The sequence below is a fragment of the Triticum aestivum genome, chromosome 6B, assembly GCF_018294505.1.
Source record: "Triticum aestivum cultivar Chinese Spring chromosome 6B, IWGSC CS RefSeq v2.1, whole genome shotgun sequence".
NCBI classification, from domain to species: Eukaryota; Viridiplantae; Streptophyta; class Magnoliopsida; order Poales; family Poaceae; genus Triticum; species Triticum aestivum.
In genome coordinates, this window is record NC_057810.1 from 26,881,900 (window position 1) to 26,901,916 (window position 20,017).

The window sequence follows — 20,017 nt, forward strand, 5'->3', positions numbered from 1 at the left end:
GTTACTGGATCTGTCCGGTGGGAGATGGTAGCGCGGGATATCTTCAACCGGTTTGGTTGGCGGTCATGTAATAGGATAGGCAATTAGTTTTCCTATCTTTATTTTAACAGCCGTTGTGGCTCTTTGGCCTTTTCTTGATTTGGCATCGAGGCTCTTTGTGAGCTCGCCTTTATTTTGTTGAAGACTATGACATTGTTGAACCTATTTTATTTTATTGAAGTGGCCGTATGCATCGTTCTGATGCAGAGGCCGGGGAATCCCCCCTTTTCGAAAAAAAATAACAAAGTATACTAATCTGACACCTTCTTCATAAACTTACATTGCAGGCCATCTACAAATACAAGAAAACTGCATCTCCAGGTCTTAGCTGAAAAGAGGATACCAAATCACAACCAGAAACCTGACACAATCCTAGCAATCACATAGTAGTACAACAACGGGTCCTCTCCTTCATTATTTCTCTCATCCGGTTCAACCGAAGTTTCATCACATGGAGTGTCCAGAGGAAATCCACAGAAGCCAGAATTATTGGAGTAAATGGATGGGTCGGTTAATGTTTGAATCTGACCCCCGACAGGTATCTTACTGGACAAAAAATTGCTAGAGACATTCAACATGCTGATCCCCGGTAAGCTCGCGATGCTAGGAGGAATGGTTCCTATAAGTTCATTATATGATAGATCAAGGGACTCGAGAAAAGTCAAACCACCAATATCTTTAGGAATACCGCATGACAAATGGTTTCTTGATAGGTTCAGGAACCGGAGGCCCTGAAGGTCAGTTAGCTAATAAATTACCTGACAAATCAATGCCAGCTAATAAATCGACCTTTCCTTGGAAACTTTGCTCGTGGCCCTTCCAAATCATGTATACTGGTCCCATGAGCATTCTTACAGTCGAAAGATTTTTTGGATTTCCCATGGCGGTCAAGTTGCCTAAGGCTACAGCGATTGAGCCGGTCAAGCTATTGTTGGCTATGTTGAGCAGGTGAAGTTGTGAAAGCCATGATAACTCCAGAGGAATTTCTCCGGTGAAGTAGTTTGATCTGAGGCAAGGATTCTCAATGATGAAACCTGACTTCTGATCCATGGAGGGATAGCACCAAAGAACCTGTTGTTCCCAATGTCTGTGCTCTCCAGCCAATTGCAGCCCCTTAGGACTGGCGGAAAGGTACCAACAAAGCCATTTCGAGCGAGAGAAAATGACCTTAGATGGCAGTTGTGGTTCTCCACAGCCACGGGGATTTTACCTGAGAAGGAATTGTTGGATAGATACATGAACTCCAGAGTGTGCAAGTTCCACCAGCAGTGCGGGAGCTTCCCAGTAAGCCGATTATTCGACAGGTCCATGTATATCAGAGAGTGGAAGTTGCACCAGCAGTTTGGGATCACTCCACTGAGCCGGTTGTTCGACATATCCAGTCCCTGGATGAGGAGGAGCCTACAGAGCTGGTGCGGGATGTTACTGACGTGGTTGTTGTTGTGGAGCTGGAGCGTGACGAATTCTGCATGTCACCAAGCCACGGTGGGATGGAGCTGTTGAACCTATTTGTGCTGAGGTCGAGATTGTCCAATAAGTTGCAACCTTCTAGGTGTGGGAAGGTTCCAGCAAAGGCATTTCTGGCTAGACTTAGGGAAATGAGAGAGCAGTTGTGGCTGGCCTTAGTCATTGGGACTTCACCTGAGAAGTAGTTATTGGATAGATCCATGAATCGCACAGCCTCCAGGTTCCACCAGCAGTCCGGGAGCTCCCCAGTCCCCACTGAGCCGGTAGTCCGACATGTACAATATCTGGATGGAGATGAGCCCGCAGAATTGGTGCGGGATGGCACCGACGAGGCTGTTGTTGTGGAGCCTGAGGTTGACGAGGCTGCGCATATCACCGAGCTGCGGCGGGATGGAGCTGTTGAATCTGTTGTTGCTGAGATCAAGCACGACGAGGGGGCGCAGCAACGAGATGCTTGCTGGGATGGCGCCGCTGAGGTTGTTCTCCCTGAGGTCCAGAACGGCTAGCGCAGGCAGCGCTGCCGTGTCAAGCGTGTCGAGCCCGCCCGAGAGACCGAGTCCCGGAGCAGTAGCACCGTCACATGTTCGGCGTCACAGGACACGCCGACCCAGTCACAGGCCGGCGCGGCACTGGTCCAGCCCGAGAGCGCGGCTGCCTCCGATAGGCTGGACTTCCATGCTAGAAGGGCGTACGTCGCGCTCCGATGTCACCACGGCAACTGTCAACGCCGGGATGGCGGCCGCCAGCAGGAAGAGCGTGGCGGTGCCGGCGAGGTGAGCGTGGGCGCGTGGCCTCCTCACGTCCCGGAGCGACCTGGGGTGAGAATAGTTGAGCCGGAGAAGTCTAGTCCGCATCTCCGAAGAACGCACACCCGTATGTATGGATGGACCGACCCACGGGAAACGCCGAGTACGTGCGCTTCGTGTGGCAGAAAAAACAGTCACGAGTTGTTCAACTGTATGCATACGGCAGGCAGGCACCGCGACAGGGCGACGAATGGCGCCATTAGACTTCTTCAAACATCACCAAGCAAGGACGACAAAGTCGGAAGATCCCTGGACGCCCGCCCGCCCGCCGTACCAACCCAAGATCCGGGGCTCCCAGTCCGGTCACATGCACGCGCGTTCGGGAAGCCTAGGCTGAGTACAGTTGTACTGATTTTGTTTTACCTGAAATACATATCGAATGTAAAAATTTTGCTAGGGGAGGATCTATCCATGGAACAATTTCGTTCGCTGGGAGAACTCCCCGGTGCGACCTAGCAGCCCGGCAGGCTTTTTAATAGGCCTCCCGCTCCTGGCGTAATCGTTATGCCAAAAAAAAAAAGACATAAAAAAAGGTATCAGTTTCCTGCTGACTAAGACCAAGGCCCAGTTCTTTTGCCAGAATCTGGGGATTCTTCCAGAATCCGACCCCTACCCAGCTTCTTCCAGAATCTTTGAGCCCTATTTGTTTTACAATCTTGTCTAATTAGGCCCTAACTAGATAGGATTGTAAAACAAATGAGGCTCAAAGATTCTGGAAAAAGCTGGGTCGGGGTTGGATTCTGGGAGAATCCCCAGATTCTGGCAAAAGAACTGGGCCCAAGTCTTGAAACCGAATTTGGATCTGACTTTAGAAAGCAAAAACAAAATAAAACAAATTTCCATACATATAATAAACTGCCATCGTGTACAAATGGATCAGATAAAAAATGTGCTGAAAATTGAAATTTGCAATGTCTAAAGAATACAAAATAACCAGCTGGTGGGGGTATGTCTCTACAGAAATTTAGCATTGTGGGAAAATATGTAAAAATTAAGTTTAGAAACCAAAAAATATTGTGAAATTGTCATCAGGTTATAAAAACACTAATGAAAATGTTATAAATGCCGTGTGATGAGCTTGCATCGTTACCTTAGTGAGGGCGTTCTCTAGTTGCTTTGTAATTGTGCTGGCCGGTCTTCATTGGCAGGCATCGGAAACTAGGATGAAAATTCTTGTCTTGGCTGTCTCCGGCCAGACAGGGCAATGATGGCGCAAGGATGTTTGTCTTCTTGAAGACGTAGCTATAGAAGAGGTCGACTTAGTCGCAGGTATTTCTCCATAATAACTAATAAAATAGGTTGTATGCATGATAATGATGTAGAAGCTTGGCATTTTAACCTACTTTTCAAAGAGAAAAATCTAATTGCATATCTAGACAATCTTTATTCTTGTTATATCCCTTAGAATTAGAAAAAAGATTTAAAACTATTAGTCGCCTATTTTATCCCCCCCCCCTCTCGGATCCCCCTCCTCTAGTTGACCGTACTGATCATTTGAGCAGGGTTGGTAGTGTCGCCAGCACGTGCGTATAAAAGGAAGACAAAGGAAGGACGTGCGGGCGGCCACTCGACTTATAAGGGAGGTCAAGAGTTTTGTGTTTTAGAAAAGGACGACTGGACGTTAGCATTAGATCCGAACGATCCCCGCGATTCACTCCTCCCGTCCTCGATCCCATCCCACCGCTTCTCATCGACACTAGTAGAAAAGGGGGCAATGGTCCAGGCCAGGTCAGCCTATTAGTCCCGGTTCAATCCAGAACCGGAACCAATGGGGGCATTGGACCCGGTTCGTGAGCCCCGGGGGCCGGCCGGGCCACGTGGGCCATTGGTCCCGGTTCGTCTGGACCTTTTGGTCCCGGTTGGTTGGACGAACCGGGACCAATGCGCCTCGCTCCTGGTCCACCACCATTGGTCCCGGTTGGTGGCTTGAACCGGGACCAAAGGCTGACCTTTAGTCCCGGTTCACGCCACCAATCGGGACGAAAGGGTTGGCCCTCGTTGCGGTCAGAGTTTAGTCCCACCTCGCCAACCGAAGGGGAATCAGACCGGTTTATATGCCCCTCCCTCTCTCCCCTTGTTGAGCTCCTCTCAAAATGAAAATAGATGCCCTTATACAGGAAATTTAATCTAAATTCATATGAATTTCTCTAAAATTAGTAGAAATTTATTATGAATTTAGGTTAAATTTTCTCTACAAGCGCATCTATGCTCATTTCTGAGCAGTTTTTTATATAGTTTTTTTTTCTTTTCTGCTATATTTATTTTTTTTCTTTTTATTTCTGAGTTGTAATAAGTTATTAAAAATAAGCATCTATGCTCATTTTTTAGTTAAGTTAATCACAACTATTTTTTCTATTTATTTCTAAATTGTAATAAGTCATTAAAAATAAGCATCTATGCTCATTTTTTAAGTAAAGTTAATCACAACTATTTTTGCTTCTATTTATTTCTGAGTAGTTTTTTATATAGTTTTTTTTCTTTTCTGCTATATTTATTTTTTCTTTTTATTTCTGAGTTGTAATAAGTCATTAAAAATAAGCATCTATGCTCATTTTTTAGTTAAGTTAATCACAACTATTTTTTTTCTATTTATTTCTGAATTGTAATAAGTCATTAAAAATAACCATCTATGCTCATTTTTTTAAATAAAGTTAATCACCACTATTTTTGCTTCTATTTATTTCTGAGTAGTTTTTTATATAGTTTTTTTCTTTTCTACTATATTTATTTTTTCTTCTTATTTCTGAGTTGTAATAAGTCATTAGAAATAAGCATCTATGCTCATTTTTTAGTTAAGTTAATCACAACTATTATAAATAAGTCATTAAAAATAAAAAAGAGGCGCAATGCTCGTTAATTTGCTTCAAGCCTTTCGGAATAGTGTCAACTGCACTACACATAGCTCTGTGCAGTCTACCCCTATTCCTCAAGGCTTGAAGCTAACCAACATGCAGGTGAGCATTGAGCCTCTTCTTCATCGTCTCTGCACTCAGGGCTTATAAACAGCTGCGAGTGCCTCTCGCTTGGCGAGGTGGGACTAAAAAAACAGCTGCAGAAAGAATCCACGAAAAAACAGTTGCAGAAAATAAAAAATTAGCCGGGTCCATTGGTACCGGTTGGTGGAGCCAACCGGTACCAATACACCTCTTTGGTACCGGGTGGTGCCACCAACCGGTACCAATGCCCGCCTTTTGTCCCGGTTGGAGCCACCAACCGAGACCAAAGGTCCCTGTTTCCCGCCCTTTGGGCTGCCGAAAAGAGGCCTTTGGTCCCGGTTGGTGGCTCCAACCGGGACAAAAGGAGGGCATTGGTACCGGTTTTCCGTACGAACCGCGACCAAAGCCTTTGCTATATAAGTAGCACTGCCGCCCCGCCCCGAGTTCGATCTCTCCCGACGCCGCGTGCCGTCCCCTGCCGCCACCTCGCCGTCGCCACCCCGCCCCGACGCCGTCGCCGCCCCGCCCCGCGACGGCCCCGCCCCGACGCCATCGCCGCCCCGCCCAGACGCGCGCCGTCGCCGCCGCGCCCCTCTTCCGTCGCCGCCCGCCCTGCCGCCCGCCGCCGTCGCCGCCCCGCCCCGACGTCGCCGCCCGCCCTGCTGCACCTCGGCGTCGCCGTCGCCGGCCGTGAGCAACTTTATTTTATTTTTGTTAGATTTTTTTTAGATTTTTTTGTTAGTTCATAGATTTATTTATTAGATTCGATTTGTTGTAATTTAGATATGTACTTCATATTGTGTAATTTAGATTATGTACTTAATTTGTTCATATTATGTTAGATTTTTTTTAGATTTTTTTGTTAGTTCATAGATTTATTTGTTAGATTAGATGTGGTGTAATTTAGATGTGTAGTTCATATTGTGTAATTTAGATTGTGTAATTAATTTGTTCATATTATGTTAGATTTTTTTTCTGTTAGTAGATTTTTTTTGTTAGATTTTGTTAGATTTTTTCTGATTTTTGTTAGATTATGTTAGTTTTATTAGATTTTTTTGTAGTTCATAGATTTTTTTTGTTGGATGTCTAGTATATTAGATGTGTAGTTCATAGATTTTTTATCATATATATGCAAAGATCGAATATGTCAAATTTTTATGATTTTTTTCTGTTCATAGAATCTTTATGATTTTTTTCTGTTGTAGTTTTGTTTATAGAATTTTAATGATTTTTTTGTTCATAGTACGTATTTAGAAAAATGAAAAAAATAAGAAGAGAAAGTGTTTAATATAATTAGTTAGAAAAACACTAGTTTATTTTTAGTAAGTACTACTTTATTTTATTTATAGTAAGTGCTTCATATATAGTTGAACTAGCTAGTTGATTTAATAAACTACTTTATTTTATTATATATAGAAGTAGTTTTTTATTAGTAAGTACTACTTTATTTATTTATAGTAAGTGTTTAGTAGTTGAACTAGCTAGTTGATTTAATTAATAAAACTACTTTATTTAACTATATATAGAAGTAGTTCCCGCATCGACGTCGGCGATGCCTATCCCGCATCCTCGTCTTCGTCGACTCGGCGGTGGAGGCTTGCTTGATCAGGGCCATGTTCGGGACTGGGCTCCGCCGGGCTGGTATTGGGAGGTGCTACCTTCCGGGGGACGTAGGCTGGTGAGGAGGCACTCCATTGTTGACCTGATCCTTGTTTGGTGGCGGTCGCGTGGGCCAGTGATGGTGTCGAGGCTTCCGGACACCGCGGAGGTGGTACGTCACCGTGTCAGTGAGGAGGACGAGCACGTCCGTCGCTACATGGTTGCATTGGAGGGCAGGTTCGACAATACCTGGCAGGTTCTCCAGGGATCTCACTGGAGCTATGATCCTGTGATGGTTCCTTATCTTTGGGTGTCCATCGCCGGCGTCGATACCCGTCGGGCGCTACGGTTCTAGTTGTATTAGTGATGCTATATTAGTGATAATATTCGACGATGTACGGACACCAAGAGATGATATACTTTTGCTTATAATTATTGAATGCATGCTAATTTCAATACTATGATTTGGTTTTGCTTATTTTATGATTTGGTTTTGCTTATTGAATGCTCATATTGGATAAGTTCTCCTTCATTCCCGTGTGCTAGACAATTTGATGTAATAATGCACTCGGGAATGAAAGGAGGAGCTACGTACATCACCGATAGTCAACACGTGATTAATAATCTAGTTTAATATTTGAATTATGAACATATAGGCCGGAAATGTCGTACTCGGACGACGAGAACCGCCCGGGGGAGTGCGACTGGTGCCACGACGACCGAGGTATCTGCGACAGGTTCATTGAGCTGGACAAAGATCATCGCTTCAGCATTAAGCTCGAGGAGACCTTCGATGTTCATACGGTACGCAACCGATGACAATAGTTTTTTTTCGTAATTACTCATGACTTCAACTATTTTAATCATGACAATATTTTTCATGTTTTCCAATTCGACTAGCTTATCCCATGCTTTGCAAGACGCTATGTCTTGGAGAGGATGGGCTTTGAAGACCATGAAAGTTTCAAAACCAAAAAAATTATCCTAAGTACCCATCATGGTGTGGATTTGCAAGTAAAGTTGTACAATGCTCAGGGTGTAACCCATTTTGGTTGTAAAAATTGGTAAGCACTTTGCAAGATGTATGGTTTTGATGAGGGTATGCTTGTCACCGTGGATCTTGGTGATCCCACAATCGAGCAAGAGATACCTACGATTTTCGTCCTTGTGGATACACCTCCAATTCTTCCCCCATGTGAGCTTAACATAGTTATTAAGTAATTTATATTGTTTATTTCAAAATACTTGACAACTTATTCTCCATTGACAGCTTATTTTCATTCTTCAAAGAATGTGCGGAAGATGGTAGACAGAACCTACTACACCGAAGGCTCCGAACTAACTTATCAGGAGAAAAATCATCTGTTCGCATTTTGTACTGATCTTGAGAATTACAATGTCTACAATCAAACTCCTCAACATTATGGTCAATACGTGCCACTAGTGCACGTGTTGAACTACGGTAACTACCATGGAGATACCCTGGTAAGATTTTTTACTATTACGACATTCGTGCATCTTTTTGCACACTTCTAAAACTAGTACATCATATCATTGCTAACTACGAAGTTATTACTATGTTTTTCAACAGATAATCCCGAATGATTGTGTGCCTCATCTGATGTATACACACGGTAGCCTTCATGTTTTGAACATACAACCAGGTCTTCCTACGAATCTGAACTGTCCATACCGGGTTTCTAAAAGAAGTGGAGACATGACAATCAAAGAATGGAAAAAATGTATGGACAGTCATAAGGAGCTTCTTGGAAGCAACATTCAGCGAAGGGAAAAAATTGGAGACAGGATGATCGCCATTCTTCATAATGGATAGTCAGGGTCTATATTGTTTTATGCTATTTTACCTTAAGGGTGTTTAGGTCCTACCTGATACTGATGATCATGTGCTAAGAACAATTATGTAGGGTTGGGTTCGATGACTATGAGGATGATGATTGTATGACTTATTATTAATAATGAGTAGAAGTTGTATGATGATGCATGATTAGTAGGATGAGTACTTGTTATTATATATGCTGATGTATGCGAGCATGCATGAGTTATTATATCAGCGGGTAAAATGAACATATATAGCAGCAGCGTTGGTAAACCAAGGACGAAGATATAAGAGAGGACACTTCTCTCTATTAGCTAGCTAATATAACAACCTAAAAATAACCCCCAAAACCCCTAAATCAGCCACTTTCCAAAAAAACATGGACTTTTGGTCCCGGTTGGTGCCACCAACCGGGACCAAAGGCCCCCTGACTGGGCTCGGCGCACAGGGCCACGTGGAGGCACATTAGTCCCAGTTCGTGTTTGAACTGGGACTAATGAATGGAGGTATTAGTAACGACCCATTAGTCCCGGTTCATGAACCGGGACTAAAGGCCCTTACGAACCGGGACTATTAGGTGTTTTTCTACTAGTGCGATCCCGCGATTCACTTCTCCCGTCCTCGATCCCATCCCACCGCTTCTCCCGCTTCTTTTTTTGAACGATCGATCCCGCGATCCACTTATCCCGTCCTCGACCCCATCCTACCGCTTCTCCCACTTCATTTTTATTTTCTAGCGTGGTAGAAAAAATATGGTAAAAAGTGGTGAGAGGTAGGACTTAAACCCACTACCTCTTGATTCAATATCACCTGTCATATCCATCTGGTCCAATTTCAAGTTTTGATCACAAAGAATGCCAATAAATATTTGTATTTGTACATACGTGACCAGAAAAACAAGCTGTTTTTCTTTCTTTCCTTTTTATTTACCAAATTTTCACTCCTTTTGTACATGCTAATCCATGCACCACAGATCTGATAACTCACGCACCGCTGTAAAGAACATGATAATTTATACGCACGAACCTGATAACTCACACACAAACACCGTGATAACACACGCACAACAAATATTTTCGCCCAAGTAAAAAGTTACTGTGATGTTTGTACATAAGTTATCAGCATTGTGGGCACACAAAAGTTACCGGAGTTGCATTTTAAACAACCTTTTTTCCACAAATTAAAGTTATCAGGGTGTTTGTACCTAAGTTATCAGGTTTGTTGGCGTATATTACCATGCTATTTATACAGAATTTAGAACGGATATGTCTTCAAGATTTTTTTCCCCGGATAAAAATTACCGTGGTGTTTGGACCTAAGTTATCAGGTAAGCAGTGCGTATATTATCATATTATTTTACACATAAGTAATTGAAGATATGATTTTAAGAAAGAAAAATCACAGGTCAAATTTATCACATTGTCTTTGCCTAAGTTATCTGGTCTATGGTGCGCATATTTCCATGCTATTTATATTGAAGTCATCAAGTTGTGTATTTAACCAATATTTTCTGTCAGGTCAAAAATACCGTGAGTATTACGTACCACTGAAGATGCCGGAGTATATTTAAGCAACTTTTTTCTGGGTCAAAGTTAACATAATATTTGTTCATCAAGTTATGAGATCTACATCTCGCCAAAAACAAGCCGTTTTCGTGGGTCGGACCACTAGCACGCTATAACAATGTTTATACAAAAGTTATCACGGTGTTTGTATATAAGTGATCAAGTTTTTTATGTGTGAGTTACCATGCTAATTACACATAAATTATCGCCAAACAACACTCCCCCACTAGAACAAACTTATCATGTATACGGTACTTATATTATCATGCTATTTTCACACGAGTTGCTAGGGTGTGTTTCAAAAATTGTTTTTCACCTGATCGAGGTTTCCACAATATTTGTACATAAATTATCAAGGTTGTGGTGAATAAATTATCATGTTAAGACCATGAACTCAGCTCACATCTATGTACAAAAGAGTACAAGAGTCTAGTCTTCTATATTAAATCATGAGCTCAACTCACATCTCTAATATATTTTTGATAAAAATGTACGTTTTGTATATTTTTTGTAAAATGTTTGTAAGAAAAAAGAAACGACAGCAGAATAACACTCGAATAGATCTGTAGTAGAAGAGTCTGCCTCAACATGAAGGTATGAAAAATATCTAACATGAATCAAATCACAACATAGAGTTTGTTTAGGTGGTTGCTGGTAGATTTCTAATACTGCTTGGTCTGTTAGATCCCAGGTTCGGCTCCCTCTGCCCTCCTATTTATTTTACCAAAATTAAAAATAAGATGTGCGGGAATTCTGGACCGGGGGCGGGCGGGAGCGGGAGCGATTGTAAACAATGATCGAAGGGAAAAAAGAGAACGATCGTACGTGCCTATCGCTAACCACCAGTCGACTGGTGATTAGATTTCTCGTTTAGAAAATAAAAGTGAAAATATAAGCCAGAGATAGACGGAGTGTACTCAACTTATACCAAACGCTGTCATAGTAGACATTAAGCGCGCCGACGACGGCCACGAGGCAAGGAACATCTGTAAGCCGAGATCTTTTGTGGTATATCCCAACCTTTTTCTTGGCTCCTCTCGGCTTATGTTTATGTAAGCGGAGATCATTTTGTTGCCGTGTATTGTTCCTGTAACATTTGGCTTAAACTCTTGTAAGCCGATTACCCTAAAATTACACGTGGCTTACAACTCGACACATGGCAGCTTATAATTTTCCTGTAGTGCATGATTTATACCCAGTTTAGTTAGAGCTGATGGATTATTTTTTTTATAGAGTAATCTTATGGAATAAGCTATGTCCATATGTAGCAAACATTGTGTCATAGAGATGGTTGCTGCAGATATGGTCATTGTAGTACTTTGTTGATCACTGTTTATCGGTTTTTTTTTGGTTAGGCATAACTTTGTTTTTGTATGACTTTGCTCTTTGCCAGCATGTTTTAGGTATATTTGTGCTTTTGTGTTGGTTGTGGGCTTCCTAACTATGACGAAGGCGGGTGTGCGCTCACTACGTTTGTATCCACTTGATCCTTCGTTTTGAGTACTTCCTATATCCATCTATATAGGGCCTACTGTGTTTTTCGAGGCTAACTTTGACCACATGTTAAAGCAATAATATATGATATGCAAGTTACACAAAGCATACCATCAAATTCGTACGTGAAAGGAGCTTTCAATGATATAATTTTCACATTATACATCTCATATACTATTAATCTTATCAATAGTCAAAGACCATCTCGAAAATATATTAGACACTATATATATATGGATTGAGGGAGTAAATAAAATTCATCCTTTGTCGTAAGAAAGAAAATGTAGCAATCATATAGGGCGCCTTCATATATTCATATCGTCCTTTTTGAATGTATGTGTGCATAGACCTTCGTCGCGTACCGACGTACACCCATCAGTTGTTGCTAGTGTTGCTCGACGCGGATACAACTAGTAGCCATTGGCTTTGGCAGCGGCCTTCGGCGGGGATGGCTTCGGTGGCATGGGCGACGGCCGCGGCCATGGGCTTCGGAGGTGATGGCGGCGGTGGCATGGGCCTAGGAGGTGTTGGACCCGGGTTTGGCCCGGGGTACGGCTGGTTGTGGAAGCATTTGATCCCGCATGCTTTGAAGCAATCCCCTCGTTTACCTGTAAAATCAAAGGCAGCCGTGTTGGTTACATACTACGTATACATACATATACTACTCCCTCCGTTCTTAAAGGTAAGTCTTTGTAGAGATTTCACTAGATGTACTACATACGGAGCAAAATGAATGAATCCACACCTAAAATGCATCTATATATATCCGTATGTAGTTCATAGTGAAATATCTACAAAGACTTATATTTAGAAACGGAGATAGTAAAAGAGTAGGATGCATGTTTCTTGTTTGGAGGGTGGTATATACGTACATGGTGGCAGGGTGAGGCAGGTCTGGGAGACGCACATCTTGTAGCACACCGGCGGCAGGTCCTTGTAGCAACCGACGATGCACTTCTTCTTGCACTCGAAGTATTTCTCGTAGTCATCCCCGCCGCCACCTTTGTTGCCGCCTTTGTCGTCATAGCCGTCAGCAACGGGGGCGGCTGAACCATCGTCGGTTTTGTGGATGACAGCTGGAGCGCCGACGGTGGAGTGTGCAACAACTGCACTACCGTCGGTAGAGTTGACGACATCGGGGGCGGGGGTGCCGCCGTGGGCGTCGCACGTCTGCATGCAGGAGGAGTAGCACGGCCAGCACTGGGCTTCCGTTGCGAGCTGCGGGGGCTGGGGGTCCGCCGCCCCTGCCGCGGCGGCGAAGAGCGCCGTCGTCGCGGCCAGGAGGACGGCGATCTTGACCGCCGCCATGAAGACTGTGTTGCTACCCAGGTGATGGAGATGGATGGGGTGTGGCTGGCTTTGCAGGAGGTGGTATATATGGTTGTTGGCGGGATGGGATGGGACCTGAACGTGCATGCACCACGCGTCCGGCTCCGGCAGCGATACGTGCCTCCAACTCCATGCTTAATTTGCGCGTGGCCGTCTCGCATGCGCCGCGCATGAATGCATTTGGGTACCTCCGTGCCTAATTTGCTCGCGCCAGCTTCGCATGCGTCGCGCATGAATGCATCTGGCTAAGTGGGCGTAGCAAGCTAGGCAATGTTATTTCCACCTGTCTTCCTTGTAGTAACAAGACCTGTATTACGCTCGTCTTTTTTAGAGGAATTATGCTTGTCTTCTTCTTTTTCGAGAAAACTTTCAATATATTCATCTTTAATCATGGCAGTACAACGAACACCAGAAATAAAAATTACATCTAGATCCATAGACCACCTAGCGACGACTACAAGCACTGAAGCGAGCTGAAGGCGCGCCGCCGTCATCCCCCTCCATCGCCGGAGTCGGGCACAACTTGTTGTAGCAGACAGTCGGGAAGTCGTCGTGCTAATGCCCCATAGGACCAGCACCCCAGAACAGCAACCGCCGCCGATGAAAAATAACGTAGATCGGAAGGATCCAAATCGAAGATACACGAACGTAGACGAACAACGACGAGATCCGAGCAAATCCACCAAAGATAGATCTGCCGGAGACACACCTCCACATGCTCACCAGCGATGCTAGATACACTGCTGGAACGGGGGCTAGGCCGGAAGACTTTTATTCCATTTTCAGGGAGCCGCCGCCGTCTCGCCTTCCTGAGCAGGACACAAACCTTAGCAAGTTTGAAAAAAACGACTAAAAACGGAGCCCTCCCGCCGGCCCTTGCCAGGATCCACCGCGCCTCCATGGCCGTAGAGCCACCGAAGACGAGGCGGACCTGTGCCGGTGCCGACGAAAGGCATGAACCCTAACTTTCTTTCTTGGAGAGGAGGAGGAGGCTGCTTGAAAGATGGAGATTCGGATGTAATTATGCTCGTCTCCTAAAAAGAAAGTGCGCCCCTTTGTACATGTCTCCTTTTCTCTCTCTGTAGAAAAAATTATCTCATTGTCTCTTTTTGTTTCCTAGTCAAAGCTTAACCTTTCTTTAAGTCAAACTAGCAGGGTCACCGACGCTTTTGGGCGGCCAGAATAACCTATTTTGATATTTGCTCTGATCACTATACTATCTCCCAATAAACTATTATTTGGTTTAATTGGCCATGAATTATATGTCATATTTATAGATTGTGGCAAAAACGAAGGTCACAATGAAACATCCTAGTGCATTACATTGTTAAACAATTTTCTTGATGTACGAGGTTGGAAGACCAATGCAAGACCATATAGGGGCTTTCATACATGTCTTCGCCCCCCCCCCCCCCCCCCCCTCATTTCTCCTCTCCTCCTCGTCCCCCTTTTGTATCATTGCAGCAATATGTTTTTGAGGGATCCCTCCACTAGTGTAGAATTGCCCCCCACCCCCAGTGCGGGTTCGTCACGAACCGGTACGGGGGGCTCATCAAACGGGACTAAAAGGTTTAGGGGTTTATGGGTTCATGATTTATTTTTTCCTTTTAATTTAGTGTTTTTCATTTAATTCTTTTTCATTTCAAACATATCTTACGCTACTACATATTTTACACGTTATGCATATATATAAATAGAATTTCTCGTAGAACTGATCATATATATATCATCGAATTTCTTGCACGGCCATTCACATACACATATATATACAATTTGGTGTATACAATTTGTCATACAATTTGCATATCATTACATGGAGGCATTACAACTTGTAATGGAATTCTCCTTTGGGATCTATGACCTGGTCAAGCAAAAATCCCGCTATTTCCTCTTGAATCGCTCGTACGCGATCCTCATGTAGGAGTTGATCCCGCATCTCCCTCATCTTTAAGGAAGGAGATCAATATGCATGTATTAGTTGTATGTGTATATATTAGATAATGATGCAAAAATTGTGAATAGTATTTTGGCAAACGTACCCATTGGAGTCTATCATTTTTGCTCCTTTCGGACACCATCATGCGAATGTTCTCGCAAACGTAGTATGCACATAAATTAGTCCCCGACGCCTGCTTCAGGACCTTTACGAGAATAGAATTCAGTCAGATAATAATTAATCAAGCATGATAATGGTATTGAAACTAGAATTAAATAGATGCGTAGACGTAGGCAGTAGTACTTAATTACCTTGGGTGCACCCATTTAGGTTGTTGTTTCCATTGGCCTTTAACCTGTTTGATTAACTTTTGCCAAGCCCTGCCCACAGGCAAAGAAAATGAATAAAGGAGTTATTAATTAGTTGATATCAGAAAATGAACTAAAGAGGCCGACATATAATTCAATAATGATTGAAATTACCTGTCGACCACCCCCCCTCACGATTGCGTAGTCATTAAGCTCTTTAAGTAGTGAGTCTAGTACTTGAACTTTTCACTCGTCAACTTCAATGATTAGCAGGATCCAGTGAAAACTGCATGCGCACACGTTTGTATAATTAAGCGGGCATGCGTGTAACTCATCAACTACACTTATTAACATCTAGTATGCAAAAACAAAATTTATAGTAGAAGACAGTGTCGGGTGTTGTAAGCAAGTAGTATTTATGGTTAGATATTTAGTCAAACTTTTCTCTGCGTCTTTTCGATCACATTCATGTCACCATGTCTCTTGATTAATGGAATTTGGGTCAATGAACACAATGCCATAGCGTTCAGCTCTTTTCATTTCATACATCTTCATTCTGCATAATACCACAGAAAAGCATATATAGTGAGGATAATTACAGGTAATGAACAAGCACTACAAGTAGCTAGAGACTTAAATTATATAAAGAAATCACTTACAGACAATAGCAACTGACGAGATATTTGTCGAGTGCGTCCTGATTGAGTAACTGAACATTTCTTCAAACTCAACCCACAACTCTTTTGTGTGGTAGTAATACTCTGCCTTGACGTTCACCATGAGGGACTCTCGATCGGTAGTCTTCGCTTCTTTCAGGTACCATTGATGCAATTCATACATTCTCATTGAGAGCTTCGGGATCTGCTCAGGCTTGACCATAGGTTGGTTGCGAACATATTTCCACTTTAGTTGCTCCACTGTAAACGTTTCGCAGTCCTTGATGCCTAGGAGTTGTTCTATAGTGATACCGACCTCTTTAGCCTGCCTTCTATGATCATCGGTTATTACCAGTTGCTGATCGATGGTACTCACATGTGTTTCTAGGGGGGGGGGGTCGATTGCACTGCATGTTCTCCCAGCTGGGAAACAGTTTTCCCACACTTTTTGCCAGCTACTTGGCTCGAGCTCGAACTCGACTCCTTTTTTTTTTGCTTGATATGACTTCCTGATAGAGCGCTCATAGTCTGAGTCCCTATGCTTGACTGTTGGTTGAGCATTATCAATAAAGTACTGTATAACATGGGCTTGCACTTCGGCTTCATTTTCCTCGTCAGTCAGGTGGTAAGGCAACCTTGGAAGAGGCTTGAGGCTTGGAACATATCTGAACTTCTTGCCTCCTATTGTACCGCTAGCCGATGTAGCTGTGGTGCCTCTCTTCCATTGTTGTTGAGGCGGCGGAGACGGCTAATGCGGTGCCTGACTTGGAGGAGGAGTTGGCTGGCGCGGTGCCGGACTTGGAAGAGGAGGAGTCGGCTGACGCAGTGCCAGGCCTGGAGGAGCGGGATTAGTCTGCTGACTTGGAGGAGTGGGAGTCTACTGAGGCGGCGGTGAACTTGGAGGAAGAGCCGGCTGACATGTGTCGGTAGCTTTGAAAAGACGATGTGATCCTTTCTCCATATAATGATACGATGTACGGCCTCTCCCAGTATGTGCTCGTTGTCACCTCCAGGGATGTCAAACTCTAGCCCCGAATATCCTTCCACCACTTTATCAACCCCGACACGAGTATAGCCAGCTGGAATCAGATTGCAATGGAAGGTTGCTTCAGGGGGATTTGTATAAGCATAGCCGTCCGCCACCTTCATGGATATGTTCTTCATTTTAAAGTGTAGCTCACAAGTTGTCGTAGCTATGATATCATTCAAAGGGTATCTATCGAGCAGTGCATCATCGCCCGGGGCGGAACCCACGCTGCTTCTCGGCATGGATGGGAGGGTGCTATCCAATGCTGGATCCGCTAGATGCTACCGCTGCTGAGACCCCCTTTCCTGGTTAAGTGAGTCGATCTAGTGTTGCTGCCGCTTGAAAGCGAGTTCTAACTCCGCGTGCTTTGATTCTACGATACAAAGACGGTCTGCTTCCTGCTTCCTCTGCTCCTCCTCCAGCTTCCTCTTCTGCTCCTCCTGCTGCTTCTTTCTCGCACGGTTTCTGTAGTCGGCGTTACAGTATGCAAACCCCTCAAACCATAGAACAACACCTTTGCCTCGTGTTCCTCCCGGGTGTTCAAGATTCTTCAGGGCGCGCGTAAGCTCGTCGTTCTCTCTGTTGGGCATGAACACCCCCGTTCGAGCCTCTTCTATTACAACAAGTAAATTTGCATCAGCTCCTTTAAGACTTGCCCGTTCTAAAACCTCGCCTGTCTTTGGGTCCAACGCCCTCCATGCGCATAGAACCAAGTCCTGCACCTGGGGGGCCAGCTCAATGTAACTGGAGTGACCCTTGCATCCATATCTCTTGCTCAGCGAGATCCCACTTAGGCCGGCCACCTCGTAGCCACCTGGCCCCAGCTTATGGTGCCACTTCTTTTTTGCGGCATTAATCTTGTTTGTTCTCGACCGTTCCTGAGCTACTTCCAATTCCTTGAACTTCACGAAAGCTTCCCAGTGATCTCTTGCCTTCTCCAGTGTTTCCTTGAATTCTGGAGTCTGCTTTCCTGCATTGACATACACGACCCATATAGTTTTCTTGTGATTGTTGAATGCTATCGCCATCTTCTTAATAGCAGTGTTCTTCACTTTCTCTAGATCTGCATCTGTCAAATGATGTGGTAGGGTGAAATGTGACATGAGTGTTTCCCAAAGCAGATTTTTTTTCTCTTTGGTCGACAAAAGTAACATCTACATCGCCCTTTGCTGCCTTTTTCCATTCTTAAATGGAGATCGGGATTTGGTCCCTAACAATAACTCTGCATTGATGAATGAACTTCTTTGCATTCTTCTAAAGTTCATCAGGTTCGCCATTAGATTTTATGCCATCATTGTTGTACTTTGCGCCATCCTTCAACTTTTTGGTCGAGCCTCGAACTGCCCTGCTACTTGTAAAAGATTTGCTTGATCCAGAGGGCTAAAAGAAGAAAGATCGATTCGTTAATATATATACAAATCAATTAAAACATGTGATGATCACCAGATGCCTTATATAAATATACCTCTCCGGTCTTTGAATTTGAAGAACAACATTTCCTTCGTCATGCATGTTCTGGACTTCATCTATTCGTTCGTCCTCATCGAACATCATTCCATCACCGGTATTGTTCAGATATTGCGAGCCATCATCTTCTTCATTCTCATCTGGTCTCGGGGAGCATATGATCTCGAACAAGGTCTCTTCTTCTTCTCTGTCGGCATTGTCCATAGCTTTTATTTAACTAATTCAGAAGAAAGATAAAACAATTTAGTATTCAAATTAGAATGCATGCAATCAATAAGGAAAAACTGAATCATAGTAGATAATGTCCATCTCGAATAATATCACTAATATATCACATCATCTCGAATATTATCGAATAATATAATCTCGAATACATCGTCTCGAATATTATCGAATATAATCTCGAATACATCTCGAATATGATCATATATATAACATATCACTAGCTAACATCACTCGCGGTGGACACCCAAAGAGAAGGAACGATCACGGGACCATAGCTCGGTTGAGATCCCTGAAGACCTGCCAGGTATTGGAGAACCCGACGTCCAACGAAACCATGTAGCGACGGATGTGCTCGTCCTCCTCCCTGACACGGTCTCGTACCACCTCCGTGGGGGACGCCAGCCTCCTCACTGAATGTGGCCCACGCGCCCGCTACCAAAGGAGCTTCGGGTCAACGACGGGACCCGGGTTCCTCACCAAGCTGCGCGCCCCTGAAGGTAGCACTTCCCAGTGCCAGCCCGGCGGAGCCCAGTCCCGGATATGGCGCCTCTGAAGCAAGACATCGTCGTGAACGAGTCAACGACGATGATGCGGGCGGAAATCGTTGACGTCGAGAACAAATTCTATGCAAATGTAACATTTTTTAAATGCTTGAATTGTGATTTCTTATATACGAGGATCCTTTTAGTCCCTGGCTAGGAACAGGATTCAGAATCATAACATATTTTCTTAATCTTTAAGGGCTTTAACAAAATGGTGCCATTCTGGATGTGCAGAAAATGGTTCATGTGTTTCCTGATCACATCTACCCTTCTATATGTCACGTTGTCTAGTGTCAAAGGATTCAAAAAAATCATGGCTTCATCATTAGCCGAAAGTAACAGGCGCATGATGGTACGAATCTCTCCAAAGTTGTTTTGAAACGGAGTCCCAGATAGGATAATTCACTTTTTGGTACGAAGTTCAGCAATACCAAAGAGCGAATTATCCTATCAGGAACTCCGTTTCAAAATAACTTTGGAGAGCTTCGTACCATCATGCGCATGTTACTTCCGGCTAAGGATGAAGCCATGGATTTCATCAATACTTTGACACAAGACAATGTGACATATAGAACGAAAATTGGATCAACTTGTGCACATCCATAATAGGGACATTTTTGATAAATTAATCATTTATTAAAGGACTAAGAGAATCTATTGTGTACATACATATACTAATTAATTGCAAATACATAACAAACTTTTGCAAATACAATATTAAAATATGCAACTTTTGCAAATACTAATTGCTATACATTTGATCAAATGTCAAAATTCATCAACT

General features: G+C 43.6%; 2 pseudogenes; both read right to left on the bottom strand.

Moving 5' to 3' along the window:
• Window positions 1–290: 290 nt before the first annotated feature.
• LOC123138682 (LRR receptor-like serine/threonine-protein kinase GSO1) lies at window positions 291–2,360 on the bottom strand (annotated as a pseudogene).
• Window positions 2,361–11,861: 9,501 nt separating this feature from the next.
• Window positions 11,862–13,110, bottom strand: LOC123135510 (transcriptional-regulating factor 1-like; annotated as a pseudogene).
• Between the last annotated feature and the right edge of the window lie 6,907 nt (window positions 13,111–20,017).